Raw genomic sequence first — 6,115 nt, forward strand, 5'->3', positions numbered from 1 at the left:
AATTTTATTCTTGTTTTGTATCCTACTTTATGTAATAAAGCTTTTCTTTGTAACAAATATATTTTGTGTTAGTTATCTGTTGCTGCACAACAAACTTATGACAGATTCTCTTAAAACTTAGTGACTTTAGAAAACAGTAATCATTTTTTGTCATTCTTGGTTTCTGTGGTTCCAAAATTCAGACAACATACAGCAGGGCTGGCTTATTTCTGTTCCACAGTATCTGGGGCCTCAGCTGCAACACTTGAAGGCTGGGGACTGGAGTGATAGGAATTGCATTGTCTCACATTTCTGGTGGTGGTTGCAGGTGTTGGCTGGATCCTGGTTGGGGCTGTCTACCGGAAAACCCACATGTGACTTCTCTTCTTGGCTTAAGTTTCTCCACAACATGGTGGCTACATTCCAAAGAGAGAGAGGGAAGGAAAAAGAAGGAACATCAGGCAGAATTGTAATATATTTTGGAAGTCATATAGATCATATAGTCATATAGTCATATAGATCACTTTTCCCTATGCCATTGTTTGAGGCAGGCATGAGTCTCTGCCCAAATTCAAGAGGAAAGAACATAGAACACATTTCTTGGTGAGGGGAGTATCAGTTACATTGTAAGAAGGACATATGGGAATGAATGAACATATAGGTGTGGGCATCTTTATAAAATATAATTTTTCATATACTTATTATCTAGCTGTTCTTGCCTGTGAGGTCAGTTTCATCTGAGGCTGTAACTGTACTATCTGTAATGTGCAAGGAAGGGTGATGAACCAGAGCACTAGCTTATAGACCTTCTGGTGAGTTTAAGGAAAGAATCTGAGACAGGCTCCTCTTAAGCTTGTCTAAATGGAAGATTCCAGAAGATGCTTCTTTGTTTCTCTGCAAGAGGTTCTTGCAGATTAGTTCTTTGTATCTGAGCTCTCCTCTTTTATTCTTATTTACTTCTTAATTTTTTTTAGAGGAATCCTGTAGCTCAAGCTAATTCATCATTTGTCAGGAGCTGGAGGTTCTTTAGTATCCTTCTTTTCTAAACAGTCTATAATTAGAGCTTTGATTTCTTCTTTGCCCTAGGAATTATTTAGAACAGTGTGGTTTTGTGTCCTTACATTTACATTTGATTGTTTTTTTAGATGTATACTTTAAAAACTTTTTCCACCTTTATTGAATCGTGGTCCAAGTGGCCTATACTATTATTACTTTTTGGAATTTGAAGTTAAATATACAGTCATTTTTTGTTACTGTTTAAAGGAATCTTGACTAAAATGTATGCTTTTTTTTTGGGGGGGGGGATGCCATTTTTTTCCCCTGCTTGGATTCCTTTTAAAATTCTCTTCTTATCCTTTAAATTTAGAATATGTTAAAGCCCTTTCCAGATAATGGCCTCTTTTCATTGCTATGCATGTTACACAGCAAACCATTTTGATTTGAAGGTTCAGGTTTATATATACCTCAGGATTTTTTCCTATTTCGTATCTATAATTATTCCTGGTTTCCTATCTTCCTTAAAAAGCCTTTTCCATCTTTTTTATGTCAAGATTGTTAAGCTGTTTTGAACACAGTTAGATCTTTAATCTTATCTGGAGTAATTTTTTTAATTGATGTAAAGTAAGTAGCTAATAATTATTTTATTTTCTCTAAAATTTACATCTAATTGTTCTAATACCAGTGATTTGAAGTGACATATTTAAAAAATTTTAAATTCTCAGATATATTTAGAAATATTTCTGTACTAGCAAATTGTGCATTGACCTATTTTTCTATTTCTTTTGATATCTCCAGTACTGTTTAATTATAGCAGCTTTGCATGTATTTTCATACTACTTCAGTGTGCATTCCCTGTTTCTTTTCCCTTTTTTTGATATTTTTTCTGATTCTCATATATTTTTCCAAATAGACTTTTGAAATTCATCAAGTAAATTTGATGGTTAGTACTTGTGTATTACTACCAATCAGTGCTCTAGGAAAGAAATGTTCTATATTGCATTGTCTAATATGATAGTCACTAGCCGCATGTGACAATTGAGCCTTGAAATTTGGCTAGTGCAGCTCAGGAACTGAATTTTTTTTCATCTTTAGGTATTTATTTATTAGAAAAGAAATCAACCATTCACACTAGAGACTGAAGAAGGAAATTAACTTAATATTGCAATTCTAGAACAAATGTCACAATAAGAGACCCTAAAGATTTCGTAGAGTGGAGGGAAAAAGGAGAGAGAGAATCATTTAGGACTGTGTTTCTCAAATTTGGCCACTTCACAGAGATAGTCTTAGGGGAGGCGGTTGCAAGTTTTCTGTGATAACACTTTAAATTTTATATTTTACTTCTGTTCATATTCTGAACAAGTTAATACAGCCTTATTACCTGGACAACCATCTTGCATAACAGAGGTGCCACAGCAGCTACACTTGCACCCTTGATCCCTGTGGCACCAAGTGAAGACCAAACATGTTTAACTTATGTGGCATATCTCAAATTGGGTCCTCAAGTCCTTTCACAGAACTGTTGAACATTTCCTATGAGATCTGTCAATTGTTAAGGTTAAGAACACTGGTTCAGAGCAGAGATTCTCAAGATAGGATGGGGTGGGATGGGGATGATGACTGGGGAAACACATGCAGCTTGAAAAAGCGTATTGAAAATACATATTGTTTTCATAATGCAAATTCCAAAAAGTCAGACTCAACAAAATAACTTTCAAGCAGTAGCAGAAAACCAATTATAGATTCATCCCAGAGGGTCTGGGATAAACTTTGTTGAAAAACGCTGGCTTGGAGCTAGAGGAGTCCTGGCATATAGAGAACAGTTCGTAAGAAACACGTGTCGAAGAGAGGACATCTTTTGGGTCCCTGACTGAATCCTAAGCTGTAACTTGTCATGGTCTTTTGGAACCTGAAGGGCCAATCGAGAGGAATCTCAGGATGTCCATCACTCTTCTCAGACCCGTGGTTTGGGGCAAGTTGGCTCAGTTTTAATACTGAATCAAAAAAAGCAAAAGCTATTTTTTCCCAAAAAATTACACCCCTCTTTTTTTGGTGAATATATTTCAGAATTTTAAGGAAACAGTTGCTGGAGCTATTAGCCCCACATATATCCGCCAGGAAGTGTGGTATCATCTGCAATGCCATCCAGCTTTCATAGGGGATATCAGCCTGGGGTCTGCTCTATACTTATTGTAGACCTCTAATTTGCTTTAGCTGCTTCAGCAGTTCCCCACTGTGATGCATTTCTGTCAGATAAGTGCATCCACTTATACAATCTTTACCAATAAAGACCCAAGGTACCTTTCTGGCTCTTGTGAGCTGTTTCAAATAATTTTGATTCTTGATTGTGTAACTAGTGGCTGTGATTATCAACAAATTCCAAAAACCCTTCTGTGAAGACAATTGACTGAGGAGCTCTTGGATCCTTCTGCGGTAGGAGCAGGTGGGCTTAATGAACACAACCACGTTTCCAGGTTGGATTTTGCTGTTCACAAATTCTTGAGCCCATGCTGACAGGCAGCTGCCTCCTAGGGAGGAATCTTCCATTGTAGGCATTGCTCAGGATACAAACCCATAAATTTTTAATTTAATCTAATTTAATTACATTTAAATTTAAATAGCCACATATGGTAGTGGGTACTGTACTGGACAATGAAGTTCTAAAGCCAGAAGTAGGTACAGAGAAAATAGATCATAGATATTCCCATCAAGGGGGGCTTTTATTTTCCTGTATTTTCTTTTCTAATATGCGGTGATGTCAAAGTATGCAGGTAAAGTTCTTTATACAACATCTCTTTAGCCTAGCTTCATGTCCAGGGACACAGTGTGACTGCAACCAGCTTTCTTTTTGGTGCTACTAAACACTGCATCAGGGAGGGGACTTGCCATAACCTAGTAAACCCGTATGTCTTGGATTACTCATTTGGCCCAACAGGTCTTAAATGATCTATAGTAGTAGAAATAGAATAGTTTTCATCTTTTCCACTGTCTGCTCTCATCCTCTCAAATTATGGAAACTTAGTGAGTTTCTGCCAGGAACTCTTCTGTGACTTCCTGTGTCAATTCACTATCATCACAGTAGTGATGGAATGGGTAGTGGAATGTTGTTGGTTTCCTTCTTCCTTTCTTCCTTTCTTTCTTTTCTTTCTTTCTTTCTTTCTTTCTTTCTTTCTTTCTTTCTTTCTTTCTTTCTTTCTTTCTTTCCTTCCTTCCTTCCTTCCTTCCTTCCTTCCTTCCTTCCTTCCTTTCTTTCTTTCTTTCTTTCCTTCCTTCCTTCATGTTTAATTATTTATTTTGGTAGAGGAAGGGCAGAGAGAGATGGAGAGAGAGAATCCCAAACAGGCTCTGTGCTGTCTGAGCAGAGCCCAGTGTGGGGCTTGATCTCATGAAGTGTGAGATCATGACCTGAGCTGAAATCAAGAGTCAGATGCTTTACCGACTGAGCCACCCAGGTGCTCCTAGTGGTTGGTTTCTTATTTGATTTAGAATTTCTAGTGTTCCAGTTCAGGAATCCATAGCGTCTGCTGCCTAAGTGACCATGTTGTATTGGATAAGCCAATCATCTGAATACCTGTCATGCCAATGCCACATATTTCTAGCTACCTAGATAATTGTATTTTGTACATATGACCTTGGCCTCTTTGCCATAACTGCTTGGACCAGAGGTGTTTGAATATGGCTCACAGATGCATAGAATGAACAGCAATCTATATGGTGGCGTTAAAAAATGAGTTGAGCTGATTTATTTCTTTTCCAAGTTTGATCTATGAAAATCTAAGTAAATGATTCAGGTAGCCTTGCAATAGTTGGTTAAGAATTCATTAGGAAGAAGCAGAGCCATACCAGTGTTATTTTGGTGCCTCACAGACTAAGTGATGAGAGACCAGAAACTAAGGGTAAGCAGAGGGAGCCATTTGGTCACTAAGGGACATACTTAGTGGAAGTAAGCATACTTCCACATGCTGTGGAAGTAACAGCATGCTGCCTATGGAAGAGATAGAACAAGTGCAGGTAATTGAGTTGCCTCAGTTTCTGATGTTACAATTCCAGAGTATAAGAATGCTTAAAATAAGCATTTATTTAAATTTATGTAATTTACTTTAGTGTTTATTTTTAAATCACTTTATTGAGGTATGATTAGCGCACACACACAAAAAACTGTACATAGTTAGTGTAATAAAATATTATTTTTAGAGTCCAACAGCTATTAACATTCTCCTAGAGTGATTATTAGAAAAAACAAATCTAGGAAAATATGGGACTAACCCTTGTTCATCATCTCAGAGCTGCGGTAGGATAAGATATTAAACTATTGGTCTAAAAGAAGATCATTTCAGATTGCCTGTAGGGATCCTTCTATATTGCCACTACGAAGATGACTACCTAAAAATGACTGCTTAAAATTTTTGGTGTATTTTGTAGCTACCATAGTACTATTTTCTTTACTCTTCTTCTCCTCCTCTTTCTTCCCCCTCCTCCTTCACTCCTCCACCTCCCTCTCCCTCCCTTCTTTCTCCCTCCACCTCCCTCTCCCTCCCTCTGTCTTCTCTCTATCTGACTTAATTGTAATCACACTGTATGTACTCTTCCCACACTGAATATGGTAAAAATGCTTGTTAGAGTATTATAAAAATTTTTGTTAGCAGTTTCAATGGTTGCATAATATTTTATCGTGTGTTTGTTAATTATTACAAACAAATACATTTTTTCTGGACCTTTGCTTCACATGAATTCTTAATATAATATGCTGTGATAAATATGCTTACATTGATTTTTTTCCTGAATTTTGAAATATTTTCTGGGTAACTTAAAATTTTTAATTTAAAGTGTACATTTTTATAAGCATTCTTGGGACAGTTTTATAATTTTATCTAAAGATTTCCATAATGTGATGGCAGCAATAAAAATCCAGCAGCATTTTTATTAGAAATGATTATTCTAATGATTAAAAATACTAAGTTAGGACTTGATAAATAAAATAGTGTCAATGTCACTCTCCACAGATTTCTCTTTTTCTGTAATTTTTCCATCATTCCTTTTGTTAGCTTCTTCCATAAAGCCTCCAATCCATCTCCTTTATCCCACTTAAATTTTGTTTTCCCTTTATTCTGCCACTCTGTTTCATACCTTTCCTCACCAA

General features: G+C 36.5%; 1 pseudogene; it reads right to left on the reverse strand.

Moving 5' to 3' along the window:
* Nucleotides 1-3,162: 3,162 nt before the first annotated feature.
* LOC112860781 (glutaredoxin-1 pseudogene) lies at nucleotides 3,163-3,522 on the reverse strand (annotated as a pseudogene).
* Nucleotides 3,523-6,115: the final 2,593 nt, after the last annotated feature.

The sequence above is a fragment of the Puma concolor genome, chromosome A1 (genome assembly GCF_028749965.1).
Source record: "Puma concolor isolate L17-30 chromosome A1, mPumCon1.1.hap2, whole genome shotgun sequence".
Classification (NCBI taxonomy): Eukaryota; Metazoa; Chordata; class Mammalia; order Carnivora; family Felidae; genus Puma; species Puma concolor.